The sequence below is a fragment of the Phocoena sinus genome, chromosome 1, assembly GCF_008692025.1.
Source record: "Phocoena sinus isolate mPhoSin1 chromosome 1, mPhoSin1.pri, whole genome shotgun sequence".
Classification (NCBI taxonomy): Eukaryota; Metazoa; Chordata; class Mammalia; order Artiodactyla; family Phocoenidae; genus Phocoena; species Phocoena sinus.
The window spans coordinates 97727163-97743539 of record NC_045763.1 but is presented as its reverse complement, the minus strand read 5'-3'; the positions used below and the strand labels follow the sequence as shown (position 1 = coordinate 97743539).

The 16377-nt window shown below is 45.4% G+C and overlaps 1 pseudogene; it reads right to left on the bottom strand.

The window, feature by feature from the left end:
• Positions 1 to 340: 340 nt before the first annotated feature.
• On the bottom strand, positions 341 to 16273 carry LOC116757005 (annotated as a pseudogene).
• Positions 16274 to 16377: the final 104 nt, after the last annotated feature.

Below are 16377 nucleotides of genomic sequence, written 5' to 3'. Positions count from 1 at the left end.
CCCCAGCACACCCAAGAGCCCCCTGAACCATGACACAGAGTACCACAAGCTGACAGGAGGCTTCCCATGAATGCTGAATTAAGGAGGGAGCCAGGCACAGAAGGGCCCCCCTTCTGTAAAGACCCCATGCTAAAGAACAGAGGTACATGAAGTAGAAATAGAAAGGAGCAAGCAATAGTATAATCCCACCTGTCCCCAACCCCCCGCCACACACACACATGCATGCCCATCCACGGAGCCTCTGCAGTGGACAACAGAAGGAAAAATGGACACCCACACACACCCAACAGTCAGTCGTGACTCCAGGAAGCCAGGAGGGAATAAGACAAGACACAGCAGGTATCATTAAGGCTTTACTGGGGATCAGACAGGGCTGGGCAGGAACCACACTGGGAGGCAGGGCCTGCACCTGCACACCAGGCCAATTCTGATCTTCAGCGCAGTGCTGGGAGCTCAGAGCAGAGCTCTGCGGGCCAGGGGTCTGGTCGGGCTCCTCAGAGCAGAAGCAACCATGGAAGGGAAGGATAGTCTAGTTGGCTTTAGTGCAGGAGGGATAATGTGGGGTGGGGGAGGAACTTTGCTGAAGAAAAGTGGGGAACTGAATAAAGGATGGATGAAAAGGGGGTTGGGAGGGAGATAAAGGGGGCCAACACGGCATCTAGAGTGAAAAGAAGGAGAAAGAAAAAGACAGACGGTTCTGTGCACAGGGAGGTCCACCTGGTCTCCAGGACAATGGCTCCTCACTCCCATCTCCTGGTTACAGGGCAGTATTTGTTGCCCCACATGGCAGTCTTTAGAAACAGAGGGCCTGGGAGGAAGCAGCTGGACTTCATGTAGGCAGAGATCTTCTTCAAGCCCTGAGGGTGGGAAAAAGAAGGCCAGGCCTCAGGTCTGCTGCCCCACTGGGGCTCATGCAGCTCTCCCCAAGTTTGGTACCCTGGTACAGCCCTTCCATGTGGGGTCAAATGTTGGGGCAATAGACAGTCTTTTGGGATGCTCAGCTCTGGAAAGTTGACTCTTCCAATTTCCTGTAATTCATTTGATTTCTTAATAAGACTTATCACATATGGAGACTCTACCCTGTATGAGGTAATGTATATCCACTAGAGATGGTAATATAGGTTTAGAATCTCTACACAGCTACCTGACAAGATAGGTTCTACTGTCACCATTTATCAGAAGGGAAACTGAGGCACACAGAGGATAAGCACCTCCCTCCTGGTCACACAGCTCATAAGTAATATGTCTAGAATGCAGCCTGGCTCGCTCTCACTCTCCATTCTGAGCTCTTTCTGCTGCACTCCCTTCCTCGCAGCTGAAAACAAAAAGAACAAGGTTCATTCGTCATCCACTTATACAAAGAGTTAAGTCACCACTCAGGGCAGTTGCTCACCAACAGTGTGCCTGGAGGGGTATTCAGGATGGAAAAAAAACAAGATGAAACATTCTGTATTTCGGATACCTGGCCCCTAGATAAGATGCATAACTAAGGAAAAACTCGAATCACCTCCGATGTGTGCACCTCTCCATCCACAGAGAAGCACTAAAATCACTAACTTGAGATACCCGTTTTTTGGTGATTAGCAGTGATCGTTTACCAAGACTTAGAGTTGATTATTCTTATTTCCCAAACCTCCTCCCCTACTTCTTGAGAGCAGTTCCTCAGAGCTATCTGAGAGGCTGTCTCCCGGGATATAGTCCTCAGTAAGTTCCCCCAAAAAAGGGAAACCCACTGCTCTTACGTTGTGTGGGTTTTACTTCCCAGTGGACAGTTTTAGTGGCCACAAAGGGGCCCAGAGGAGACTTTTTCCCCTCACCGGAACTTTACAAGGATCTGGAGCCTTGGTACCAGCAAGGCATGTCCATACGAATTTGGGTGAGTCTCTCCTGATCTCAGTTTTACCATCTTGGCTGACAATCCTGAGTTTTATTCAGTAGCAGATGAAAAAGGTACCTGACTTCTCAGTTCAGAGATACTGAGAAAGTACCCAGTCGAGAGCCACTGGGAAGGTTCAGGCTGGGTGAGTAGGTAAGGGGCTGGTTGGCATCTTTCCTCGAATTGACTACTTTAACAGAATTAGTTGGAATATAGTGTAGATACCATATAAGAGCTCTTAACTCCAAAGATAAGGGACAGAGCTCTTCCTGGCCAGGTATGGCTTTCTCAGGCAACTGAGAAACTTGCAGGAGTGGTGGAGGCCAGTCCTTTATACCACACAGCAGTCCCATAGGGAAACCCATTCTTTAATTTACAGAAAGTGGCCCATCTGGGGACACACAAAAAGATTTGGCCATCCAGTGTTCCCAGTGCCCATCGAGGCTTTAGACTGTCTGAGGGAGAAACTGAGAAGTGTAAAAGACCTGAAATGACTCTAGGGTGACAACTAGGAGAGTTCAGCTCAAAAACAACACACTGGCCCACCACATACAGTTTCAATAGTAATTTATCCTGAAAAACAGACTCTGAAATGGGAAACAAAGCTTTCTAAACAAAAGAAAGAAGGGTGACAGATTGCTAACCTATGACTAACACCACAGCCAGGTTTAGGTACATTACATACGGAGCTTATACTTGCAAATACGTAATTGGGGAAGCTATACCAAAGGAGATCTCATCCTAAAAATGGCCAAAACGGGGTTCTTTGGACGTTCCAATACCGGGTTTTTTGGGTGTATACAGCTAGAGAAAGCAGGCTATAAGATCAAACAGACTGAATGGAATGCTCATTTCGATTGGTATTTAGAAGCTTCTAAAAGAGGAAATGAGAAAGTAACTTCTTGCAGAAAAGCAACAAAAAATGGCTTGAAATTATATCCGAATTTTTAAAAGGCCTCTGAAGGTGGACCTGCTCTCCTTTGCTCCTCCCCGCTCCTCTAAGTGTCCACTGCAATGCTCTCCTTCATGCTATTTGTCTCTCTCTCAACTTCGTTTTTGTAACACCAAAATTGATTCCCCACAGAAAGCAACAATAATTCAAAAGCCTTGGTAAAATTGTGATTATTTTGGCCAAAAAGTTTTTAAAACTTTTTTTTCCCAAGATTCTGACCTTAAGGAAACAAATGCCCTTCTAGCAGGAACGTGCATCATCTCCCCATGCCTTTGAGATATAAATATTCTACCTGATCTTAGGCATCTTCTACTGTGTTTTGGTAGCTTAGTCTCTGCAATTGAGAAGGTACACATATGGTGTACATTTGGCAGAAAGTTGCATAGACTGGGATTCCAAGCAGCCTTTTTGTCCAGCTATGCCAGCTTCAGCGAAATGTGTCATAAGTGGTCCCAGTCCATAAAGCGCCTTTGTTGTCTCAACCTTCCTTGTGTCCCTGTACAACAAAGGCCTTTACTTTCTTAGACTATATTTGGGAGTAAACTTTCTGGTTCTGGTGAAGGCTACATCCTTTGCACTCTCTTTTGGGGACGCCTCTTACATCTTATTGGTTTGAATCACAACTAAAAATCCTAACAATTGATCCTTTAAATTGGAAAAACTTCTAAATTGGTAAATTTTTAGAGACCTCTCATTGTAAACAGTTGTTTCATTGGTATCTATGGAAACACCAAACTAGAACGTGGATACAAAGAAATATAATGGCTAACCTTAAGAACTCCCTTAGTTTATAGGATGGAAATCTTTAGATGGTTATTAAGAGATGGGATAAATGAAACAGACTTCGACAGCATTAAAACAACGGTTTTGATACAACACTACCAAAAAGGATGTTTTGGAGAGGCCAAAAAACCCCTTATTGGTCCTCCTAATGTTAAAGGGCCCCAAACAAGTCCACTCTATTTACCCCAGTTTAGAAAAATTTTAAAGGCAAAAAGGTAAAAAAAATTACATTCAGATACTTGACCAGCAATTGCTCGGGGCAACATGCCAATCAATCAAGTTAAAGATTGACAAAAAGCCCTGGGTCCCTTGGCTCAACCCCTCACTGCAGACCCCAAAGCCTTTTATACAGAAATGGGTAAAATGGCCAGGGAATAAAAAGGAAAGTTTCTGGGACTCCTTATAAGACCAAGACTGGTTAATAGGGTCCTAATGAGGGCAACAGTTAAAGGTATAAGAGTTGATAGAATTGAGATGAAAGTTTATTAAAAATTGGTGTATTTGTGTTTTTTTAAATAAATTTATTTATTTATTTTTGGCTGCATTGGGTCCTTGTTGCTGCGCTCAACCTTTCTCTAGTTGCAGCGAGTGGGGGCTTCGTTGCGGTACGCGGGCTTCTCATTGAGGTGGCTTCTCTTGTTGAGGAGCATGAGCTCTAGAGCACAGGCTCAGTAGCTGCAGTGCACAGGCTTAGCTGCTCCGCTACCTGTGGGATCTTCCCAGACCAAGGCTCGAACCCGTGTCCCCTGCATTGGCAAGCGGATTCTTAACCACTGCCCACAAGGGAAGTCCCAAAAAATTGGTGTTTTTGAACAGGCTTTATGTAAGATGGTTCATCTCTTTTACCTGATATATTGTGGGGATGTACAATATGTCTCACTGTACAATATGGCTCCCCTGCCTGGTATAAGACAGGGTATATAATCTGTCTCTCAGGCAATGTTAATTAAACATGATAAAGGAAACCAATAGGGTTACATGAGTCCACAGAGTATGAGGTAAAAGCTGGGGTCTAATATTCAGGGGCTAACAAAAGCAATAATGGAGTTTGGTTTGGGGGTTTTGTTTGTTTGTTTTGCTTTGTTTGTCCCTAGGGTAAATTGGTCTGAGTTTGACTTGTGCACTCAGAAAGAGGACCTTCTGCAAACATTTGAAGGCATGATACACAGATCCCTAAAGTTCTGGAATATGGAAATCTTTTGATTTCCAGTTTAGTTGGAAATTTTCCTTCTGATATAAGAAAACAAATTAAAGAAAATGTAGTTGGGCAAATCAATCTTTTGGTATCATTTAGGCGGCAGCCCAGTTCTTTGGGGAATTAAAACCAACTGTGGGGACTTCCCTGGTGGTACAGTGGTTAAGACTCCAAGCTCCCAATGCAGGGGGCCCAGGTTCAATCCCTGGTCAGGGAATTAGATCCCACATGCATGCTGCAACTAAGAGTTTGCATGCCACAACTAAGGAGCCCACCTGCCACAACTAAGACCTGGTGCAACCAAATAAATAAATATTTTTTAAAAACAAAAAAATAAAAGCAACTATGTTTGTCTTGTGAATCCCCACATTTCAGAAATGTAAATACAGCCCACAATGACCTGAGACCGAGCCTGATTAACTTAATAAGGTAGAACCTGAAACCAAAGGGAAAAAATAAAGGAAAAGAGGCCTTTTTAAATTCAAATGGTTAGAAAGCCTCCTTCACCCAAAATCTAATTCACAGCCTCTTTTAACATTTGTCAAGAATGAATGTAAATCTTAAGTCTTTTCCACGAATAGTAAAAAGCCTAAAGAGTCTCCCTCATTATCGGCTTTAGAAAGGAGTAAGCTGCAACCCACTGCAATGCGCCCTGAGGGGAATTCAGGATGGAGAAAACCAGGATGAAACATTCTGTGTTTTGGATATGGGGGACCTTAAAGAGTTAGGATGCATATCGAACAAAGAATTTCAGTCACCCCAGATTTGTGCATCTTCCTACACATAGAAAAACACTAAAATCATTAACTTGAGATATTTGTTTTTTGATAATTAGCACTAATCTCTTACCAAGATGCATGCTTGACTACACGTACTTCCCAGCCAAAAATTCATATACCTACTGTCTCCTACCTTACGTCTTAAGAGCAGTTCCTCTGAGCTCTCTGAGAGTCTGTCTCCCGGGCTACAGTCCTCAGTAAGGTCCCCAAATAAAACTGAAACTCACTGCTCTTAAGTTGTGAGGGTTTTTTTTTTCCAGTCAACATCTTGTTATGGGAGTACTTGTTCTTCTCATTCTGCAAAAAACGTTCTCTTTTTCAGAAAAGACTTCTAGGTTCCCAGGGTTTGCCCACAGAGGGATGGATGCCTAGCAAAACAAAGGGGCTCAGAAAGTGCCCAAGCAACTTGCAGAAGAGACCAGATTTCACTCAGCAAAACCTGGATGAAAGGTGATAGTGAAGCAGGAGATAGATGGGACCCAGGCCAAACAACTGAAGTTTGTCGCCTGTGGACAGAAACTCCATAATAGCAGAAACTCCATAAAAGCAGGATGATGGGGGAGGCTGGGCCCTGCCCAGACAAGAGATAAAAGACCACATATTCCTCATTCTCGAAGTCAAGGAGACCTCCCCAACTACACATGCACAGAAAGCCTCCTTGGAGGTCATAAAGGGAGGGGGCGCCACTTCATAGTAAGTGATGTCAACTACCCATAGGCCTCTTCGCTAGAATCCATCTTGGCTAAGAGATGTGCAAGCACATAGGGGAGGACCCTGAGATACATCAAATATGGACTCAGAACCAGGCAAAGCAAGATGACTGGTCAAAGGAAACCTGGAAGAAATGCCCCATAAAAGTGATTCAAACTACCACAAGGGCGTGACTCTCTCTCTGAGCCCACCCGGTGTCTATCCACACGTGCTGTACTCTTTTTTTTTTCTCCTAATAGACACCTTATTTGTTTCACTACTTTCCATCTTCGTGGGAATTCTTTTCTGCAAAGCCAAAGGGCCAGGGCCTTGTCACTGACCACTGTTCTGGTAGCTAGGATTTGGTGCTCTCAGCGCCACGACCCGACCTCAGTCTCTGGCCGGGAACCAAATCCCTGCTTCAAGCCGCTGCAGGCCGAGGCCACCTGAGATCTTATTTGGTGCCGAAACCAGGGAATTTAAGGTAAATTGCGGGCTTTGCCCAGCTGCGGCTTGGGGCCTCTGACTTTCACTCTTGCCCTCTTTTCTCTTGCTCTCTGCTTCACTTTCTTTTCAAGTCCCACCCCTCAGGCCCTCAGGTCCTGACCCCCATGGCATTTTCCATTGCGGCCAACTCCAATTCCTCCGGAGTTCCCCCTTCACTCCAGGCGTTGGCAGTCCATACACTGCAACGGACAGCCTATTGGGCTGGCCACCTTCAAGCAGACTGCAGTGCTCAAGGAGAGCCCTGACAATGCACCAGCAGTGGTTCAAGGAACCCCTCACTCGAGGGACTGGGTAGACCAGAGATGTCTGGTCAGGGATCAGTGGGAGAGTTGAGGACACTCAAAATCCCACCAAGCACAGGATTTGAAGGAAATTCAGAGGACGCTCTGAATCTCCTTCAGGTACCTCCTAGTAATGTTTCCAGAATGCTGGACTTCATTTCTAGGAGTGCAGTTAAGCCAGATGGGCTGAGAAAGGAAAGCTTAGGTCCTGCTGTAAGATTGCCTGGCCTTTAATTATGTAGGGGGATGGGAAAAAATGGCCTGAAAATGGGTCTCTTACAATTAGATCTTTACTGCCATAGTATGGGAAAATGGACTGGGGAAAACTCTCCTGACATTCTAAATGATCCCTTCTAACTTCTCCCAACTCTCAGGGGGGAAACCAAGCTCCCCCCACTCCTGCAAGTTCCCTTACTCCTTCAGATTCTTTTGATCAAACTAAGACCCCCACCTCTCTGGAGGGACAATCCCTGCAGGGACAACATTTTATCAGCCAGTCTGCCCCTGTATCCAGGCCAATCTGAGCATTAAATTGGTCTAAATTTTAGCTATGAAACTATGACCAAGGAAAAAGAAAGATGAGTTTTGACAGTGTGGCCACAATATTCTTTAGACTCTGAAGAAAACTGGTTAAGAAAAAAAACTTTTTTTTTTTTTTTTAAATTCCAAAACTGGTTCTTTTTTCATGTGCAATTAGAAAAAGCTAGCTTGTTACTTTTTCCAGAATTCTGACACTGAGGAACACGTCCTACTAGCAGAACTTGATTTTCTCTCCCTGTGCCTTGAGGCCAGGGCTCTCAGGAACACTTATCTAGACCATCTCTAATTCCTGAAGCTGAGGAAAAAAACTGGAATGAAGCCTTTTAAAATTTTTCTTATTCCAACTGTTATTTATAAACTAGTGAGTTTTACATTGTGATATCTAATTCATGACTAAGTTTAGAAAATGAAGTTAGATCTCTCGTTGTATCTGTCTGGATATATGTCTCAGTGTATGTCTTTGTCTTCGGATAATATTGCTGAGGTTAATTGGTAAATGAGCTCTATTTAATTGGCTTAAAGGAAAGTAAGCACTTACAAATCAGGCAATTCTAAATACAAGAGAAATTAAGCTAAGTGAATTTCAGGTTCACATGAACTGGGAAATATTCAGTATTAAATTAATACCTGGTATTAATGTTTAAGTTTGTTGATCTAATTAATATAGACATGTCTTTAGAGTCATCAACATTAAGTATAACACTTCTATTGCATCTAGGTTTAATATAAGCTAAATAAAATCTTGTTATATCCATTGTAAATTTGTCAGCAAGGAAAGTAACTCAATGTGAAGAAACTTCTAAGGAAAAAAATTCAAATGAGATAAGAGCTTCGGGTGAACTTTTTAGGAATAAAATAAGATACTGAAACATTCATTACTGAACACTGGCTTCCTTTTACAGAGAAACAAAAGGTCTAGAACTATTAATAAATATGTTTGGTGCCACACTGAGATATTTTCTGTAAGAAAGCACATTTTTCAGGAAATTATTATTTGGATTTATGTTTACCAATCTACAGAGTGCTGATACAAAGGACAGTTCATGGTTGCTTAAAGAAAGTAGGATGTGTGTTTTTAGTAAAGAAGATATGAGGAATGGAATTGCATTTTATTAAGGGAAAAAGAAGTAGGTCTGACTTAAAGGTGGCTGTTTCTAGATGGAAAAGTAAAGTAATGGATACAGAAACTGACAAAAAGCTATGTGGAAAGTGAACCCCAAGAAAAGAGTTTTGAGAATGGTCAGGATTGACTAAGCTTAAAATAAATTTAACTGAGTAAATGAATTTTAAAAGTAAGCTGGTGCAAAACTTGAATTGGGGGACTTCCCTGGTGGCACAATGGTTAAGAATCCACCTGCCAACACGTCCTCAATGGGGAAAAACTGAAACCATTTCCACCAAGATCAGGAACAAGAAAAGGTTGCCCACTCTCACCACTATTATTCAACATAGTTTTCGAACTTTTAGCCACAGCAATCAGAGAAGAAAAAGAAATAAAAGGAATCCAAACCAGAAAAGAAGAAGTAAAGCTGTCACTGTTTGCAGATGACATGATACTATACATAGAGAATCCTAAAGATGCCACCAGAAAACTACTAGAGCTAATCAATGAATCTGGTAAAGTAGCAGGATACAAAATTAATGCACAGAAATCTCTTGCATTCCTATACACTAATGATGAAAAATCTGAAAGTGAAATTAAGAAAACACTCCCATTTACCATTGCAACAAAAAGAATAAAATATCTAGGAATAAACCTACCTAAGGAGACAAAAGACCTGTATGCAGAAAATTATAAGATGCTGATGAAAGAAATTAAAGATGACATAAATAGATGGAGAGATATACCATGTTCTTGGACTGGAAGAATCAACATTGTGAAAATGACTCTACTACCCAAAGCAATCTACAGATTCAGTGCAATCCCTATCAAACTACCACTGGCATTTTTCACAGAACTAGAACAAAAAATTGCACAATTTGTATGGAAACACAAAAGACCCCGAATAGCCAAAGCAATCTTGAGAAAGAAAAACAGGGCTGGAGGAATCAGGCTCCCTGACTTCTACAAAGCTACAGTAATCAAGACAGTATGGTACTGGCACAGAAACAGAAGTATAGATCAATGGAACAGAATAGAAAGCCCAGAGATAAACCCACGCACATATGGTCACCTTATCTTTGATAAAGGAGGCAAGAATATACAGTGGAGAAAAGACAGCCTCTTCAATAAGTGGTGCTAGGAAAACTGGACAGCTACATGTAAAAGAATGAAATTAGAACACTCCCTAACACCATACACAAAAATAAACTCAAAATAAAGACCTAAATGTAAGGCCAGACACCATCAAACTCTTAGAGGAAAACATAGGCAGAACACTCTATGACATAAATCACAGCAAGATCCTTTTGGACCCACCTCCTAGAGAAATGGAAATAAAAACAAAACTAAACAAATGGGACCTAATGAAACTTCAAAGCTTTTGCACAGCAAAGGAAACCATAAACAAGACGAAAAGACAACCCTCAGAATGGGAGAAAATATTTGCAAGTGAAGCAACTGACAAAAGGATTAATCTCCAAAATTTACAAGCAGCTCATGCAGCTCAATATCAAAAAAACAAACAACCCAGTCCAAAAATAGGCAGAAGACCTAAATAGACATTTCTCTAAAAAAGATATACAGATTGCCAACAAACACATGAAGGAATGCTCAACATCATTAATCATTAGAGAAATGCAAATCAAAACTACAATGAGGTATCATCTCACACCAGTCACAATGGCCATCATCAAAAAATCTACAAACAATAAATGCTGGAGAGGGTGTGGAGAAAAGGGAACCCTCCTGCACTGTTGGTGGGAATGTAAATTGATACCATGGAAGCAACCTAAGTGTCCATCAACAGATGAATGGATAAAGAAGATGTGGCACATATATACAATGGAATATTACTCAGTCATAAAAAGGAACGAAACTGAGTTATCTGTAGTGAGGTGGATGGACCTAGAGTCTGTCGTACAGAGCGAGGTAAAAGAGAAAAACAAATACTGTATGCTAACACATATATATGGAATCTAAAAAAAAAAAAGGTCATGAAGAACCTAGGGGCAAGATGGGAGTAAAGATTCAGACCTACTAGAGAATGAACTTGAGGATATGGGGAGGGAGAAGGGTAAGCTGGGACGAAGTCAGAGAGTGGCATGAACATATATACACTACCAAACGTAAAATAGATAGCTAGTGGGAAGCAGCCGCATAGCACAGGGAGATCATCTTGGTGCTTGGTGACCACCTAGAGGGGTGGGATAGGGAGGGTGGGAGGGAGGGAAACGCAAGAGGGAAGAGATATGGGGACATATATGTATATATATATATATATATATATATATATATATATATATAACTGATTCACTTTGTTATAAAGCAGAAACTAACAACCATTGTAAAGCAATTATACTCCAATAAAGATGTTTAAAAAAAAAAGAATCCACCTGCCAATGTAGGGGACACAGGTTCAATTCCTGGTCCAGGAAGATCCCACACGCCATGAAGCAACTAACCTCATGCGCCACAACTACTGAGCCTGCGTGCAACAACTACTGAAGCCCGTGTGCCTAGAGCCCGTGCTCCACAACAAGAGAAGCCACTGCAATAAGAAGCCTGCACACCGCAACGAAGAGTAGCCCCTGCTCACCGCAACTAGAGAAAGCCCATGAGCAGCAACAAAGACCCAACACAGCCAAAGATAAATAAATAAAAATCTACTTAAGATTAAGAAGCCTAGCTTGTTCTTTCTAAGGACACAACGGTTTCCCAGACAAGATGACGGTGATGCAGAGATTCCAGACACTCCTTGGAACAGATCCTGCTAGAATAACAGCAGATGTCACCCTGGGTCACTTAATGAGTCAGGGTGAGAGCTCTGTGACCCCAACTAGGTAGGGTCTGTGAGCCCCTTGACAGCCTGAAGAAGCTACAGAAGACAGACTTTTGCCTTTCGTCCTCCCAATAAAGATTTCTTGGGGTTCATGTCTCTCAGGGCGGGGTATGAGGCAGGAGATAGATGGGCCCCAGGCCAAAGAGCTGAAGTTTGTCCCCTGTGGACAAAAACTCCATAATAGCAGAAACTCCATAAAAGCAGGATGGTGGGGGAGGCTGGGCCCTGCCCAGATAAGAGATAAAAGACCACATGTTCCTCATTCTCGAAGTCAAGGAGACCTCCCTGACTACAAATGCGCAGAAAGGCTCCTTGGAGGTCAAAAAGCGAGGGGGTGCCAACTCATAGTAAGTGATGTCAACTACCCATAGGCCTCTTTGCTAGAATCCATCTTGGCTAAGAGATGTGCAAGCACATAGGGGAGGACCCTAAGATACATCAAATACAGACTCAGAACCAGGCAAAGCAAGATGACTGGTCAAAGGAAACCTGGAAGAAATGCGCCATAAAAGTGATTCAAACTACCACAAGGCCGCGACTCTCTCTCTGAGCCCACCCGGGTGTCTATCCACACGTACAGTACTCTTATTTTTCTCCTAATAAACACTTTACTTGTTTCACTACTTTCCATCTTCGTGGGAATTCTTTTCTGCAAAGCCAAAGGCCAGGGCCTTGTCACTGACCACTGTTCTAGTGGCTAGGATTTGGTGCTCTCACCGCTGCGACCCGACCTCCGTCTCTGGCTGGGAACCAAGATCCTGCTTCAAGCCGCTGCCGGCCGAGGCCACCCGAGATCAGTATGAGGGTGTGGAGCACAGGCCAGGCCAAGCCAGACTCTAATTATTCCACTTAAAGGACAGAGTCCACCTGCCTGGCCTGGGACTTGAGCCCAGTCTCACTGGGCCCCAACCTACCACATCCCCAGTACTGCTGCAGCCAACTAGGCAGTGAGACTCAGGTGTATCTGTGCACAGTCTTCCCAAGACAGACAGTGCCCAATAAGTTCCAAGGATTCTAAGATCCTGGGGGTGCCTGTACCCAACAGCCCAGGCCCCAACAGGCCACACACTGCAGCCCACATCTGTCCCCATCCTCCCTGCCGGGAAGTCATCCCCAGCTCTTGCAAAATTCTCAAGGCCAATAAGCCTGGAGCAGAACCAGAGCTGATGAGAACTAGCTAAGAAAGCAGATTTGATGATGGGGCCGGGTGGGGAGTGGGGGTGGGAATAGAGAACAGATTGTACTGAAAAACCTATTGGATTAGAGCTTCAAATTCCCAAATCTGACATAAAGCAGACTTTGTTGCTCTCCCACTGGTTGACTGAGGGTGACCAATGATGAGCTGGGAGGTGAGGTCAGGCTGTGCTCCTCCAACACCAAGTGGTTCCACGCACACCACACAGCTCGGGGTTCCTGTAGTTCTCCAGCTGCACTGAGCCCCAGAAAGTGGGCGCCAGGATTGTGTTACTTCTTCATCCCCACTGTGCCTGACACAGTGCCTCATACAGAGGAGAGGGTCAGACCAGTGAATGTTACTAAAAATAAATGTACCATCCCGCCTCTGAGATCGGAATCTTGAGTAACTGGAAGGAAGAAGGAAGGAAGACGAGGGAAGGAAAGTGCCCACTATAAGAGGTGTCAAGATAAAATCCTTCCAAAGGACACCTATGTATGTACTCAAATCCCAGCACCAACTACAGTCCTGAGAATCTCAATACAACTGGCAGCGACTCACTTGTGCAGACCCCTCTGGAGATCTAGAGAAGATATTGTCTGTTTTTAGTACTTGATATCAGTCCTATGGTGTCTCAACTCTACTAATGCCAGCTGCAGGCAAACTCCTGAAGGTTCTGCTTCCTCCACACTTTCCAGAGCTGTGAACCAGACAGGAAAAGGACCTGAGCTTTCTTTTCCATACAGGAAAGGGAGAGCCACTGACTGCTGCCCATAGAAGCCAGATGCTCTGACTGGGAGCCCAGCACAGCCTGTACTGGCCCTGTGACCTTCAGAAATTATCCTTTCAGCTTAACTCCTTATCTGTAAAATGAAGAGGATAATTCTTTTACCACGGAGGAATGTTATAAAGATTAAATTTGACACAATATATGTTAGATGCTGAGCAGAGATTCTGGCATAAACCAAGTCCTCATTAAGTGTTATTCTTCATTTGGGTTCCAACTAGGAAAGCATCAGTGAAGAGAGGGAAGAGAAGAGAGATATAAATACTAGAGGGGTCAGGAGAATCACCTCAAAACGGGAAGTGAAGTCTTTCAGGTTTGGGAATTCATCCAGACACCTGGGCTCAAATGTGCGGTGCATGTCAAGGATGTCGTACACCAGGAAATGCACATAGGTGAGTTGCAGAAAGGCAAAGCGTGAATGGGCACCAAACTCTGAACGCGGGAAAAATGGCAACTCTCCATCCCCCGAAGCCGTCCCCCTTACCTTGTCCCCTGCAAACCAGGGCCTCTTCCCCAGAAAATCTGAGAAGAGCTTCATCGTTTTAGGGATCTCCTTCAAGTAATCAGGCTTTAGTTTCTCCTGAGGCACAAAACAGCTGTCACTGCCCTCAGATACAGACTCCCTGGGCAAAGACCAGGCCTCCCAGGGCTGTGCCTGATCCCAGCTGCCAAGTACACCTGGGTCAGTGCCCAGGCTGCGATTTAACCCACTTGTGTTCATTAGACTCCTACCAGGTACCACCTCCCATCTGTGAGAGGAGATGGGAAGGCAAAGGGCAAAACCACACTGTACATGAACCTGTCACCACTCAGCTCCAAACACCTGCCGTGGGTCAGACCAGCAGTGTTGTGAGACCTGGCAGAGCGCAGGCCTCAGACCTCAGGAAGATCAACACTCAAATGACTCAGGAAAGAAGTCCTAAGTTCCAGCGTGGGTGACAGAAAGGGTGTGAATGCCGATGCAGTTTCTGAACAGATGAGGAGAATCTGAGAGGCTGAAAGGAAGGAGGGAGAGGAACAAAGTCTGACCCCAGGCTGCCTGCTGGGCACATGTGTTTATGCCTGAGATGCCAAGGAGGAGGTGCTGGGCTAACGAGGAAAACACCCTGTCTAGGAACTGAATTTCCACCCAAGGATGTCTGGACTCTATCCTAAGATTGGTGGGAACTAAGAGTTTCCAAGGGAATGTCTTGGTGGATCAGTAGCTCCAAGGAGTTCAAAGGCAAAAGACCAGTGTAGATGCGACCCTGACCAGCATTTCAAACCCTGTCCAGCCCGGTGGGAGGGGACTCACAAAGTCAGAGCTGTAGCAGATCATGGCCATGCACAAGCGGACATCCATAACCTGGTTCTCCAATACGTCCACGCGAATCTTCTATTCCTCTGTCTCCCCACCTGTGGCCACACAACAGGGACTCACCCTCAGGATCCCGCCCCAGACAAGCCCAGGGCATGGCCACCTGTGCCCCTCCCCCACCCACAGCTCCACTCACACATGTTGTACATGCGAGCAATGTAGCAAAGGATGGTGTTGCTCTGGGTGAGCCTGTGAGCCCCATCAATTAAGTAGGGCAGCTGGAGGAACAGCAGGCCAGGTCGGTTGGGCCACCAGGCTCCCCTGCACCCACTCCCTTGAGCAAGGGCAGAGATGAAACCTGGCACTCACAGAGCCTGGCCCATGGTAGACACTAAATAATATACTGTAAAATGAAGGGATGAGCTGGGACATACAGCATTATGGAAAGGCAGTGAAGAGAACCAGGAAGCTGAGAGGCCGAGCAGAAGGCACCGGACCCTGAAACCTCTAAGCTGGGTAAGCAGATGGACAGGGACACCATCCACTTTCCTCCAGAGCACCCCAGCCCCTGCACCTACATTGGGGAAGTCCAGGCCCAGCTTGGATTTTTCATTCAGCTACTGGCTTCTGTCATAGGGAGCTGTGGTAAAGTAGATGCAGTGAAACAAACCGCCCCGGAGTCCAACCCTCCTTCCCGGGGGACCTACCAAGGAGTCAGAGACAAGAGCCCCTGAACAGGTGGATCTGGAATCTGAACCTCTAAATCTAGCATGGAGTGTTGGGGGAAAGCACAATTAGACGGCTCTGGAACCCACATGAGTAAGGTTTACAAAGGGTTAGTGCAAGCAATAAAGGGAACCCGTGCCAATGGCTGATACAGGGGCCTGGCCATCGGCTCTCATGGCCGGCCTTGGAGGCCAGCTGGACACTCAAAGAGTTCGGGAAGGGTTAGACCTCTCTCCAGCTGCTGGAGGGCAGCAGACAGAAATAACAGGGGCCAGGACATGGGTTGCTTGGTACCAAATCAGCATGAATTGAGCAGAAGCCAGGACATGACAAGGATGCCATTACCGTCCCCCAGCGGGTACTTCTTCTCCTCCTAGTTTGAGTCTGTGTACTCCAGGAGCAGGCGGATGGCGTGAGCCAGCTGGGAGAGGTAGCCGGGACAAAGGACAGACATGAGGTTTAACCGCACGACTTTCTGTGCTCCGCGTCCCCTCCCACACTCCCAACCCTCTCCCCGACCTGGGAAGGAGAGGCGGAGGGAAGGGGCTCGGCTGCAGAGAGCCCCACAAACGAAGTTTCCGGCGAACCGGTCCCCAGCTGCGTAGCATTTCCCTGCCCGCCCTGGTGGACCCCCGCTCACCCCGCGGATATCCCAGTAACCCCGGATCATTGCCATGGTCAGGGTTCGTGGATCGGGGTACCGTCTCCGAACCGCTGTGGAAGTTCATCCGGGTGCCTGGATCAAGCCTGGGTGTGGCCTGAGTGAGGCCACGCCCCACCGCCTCTCTCCGCCCCGCCCCCAACTACTACCCAATCTCCGAGGCCTCCTGCGACCCGGGGCACCCGGGG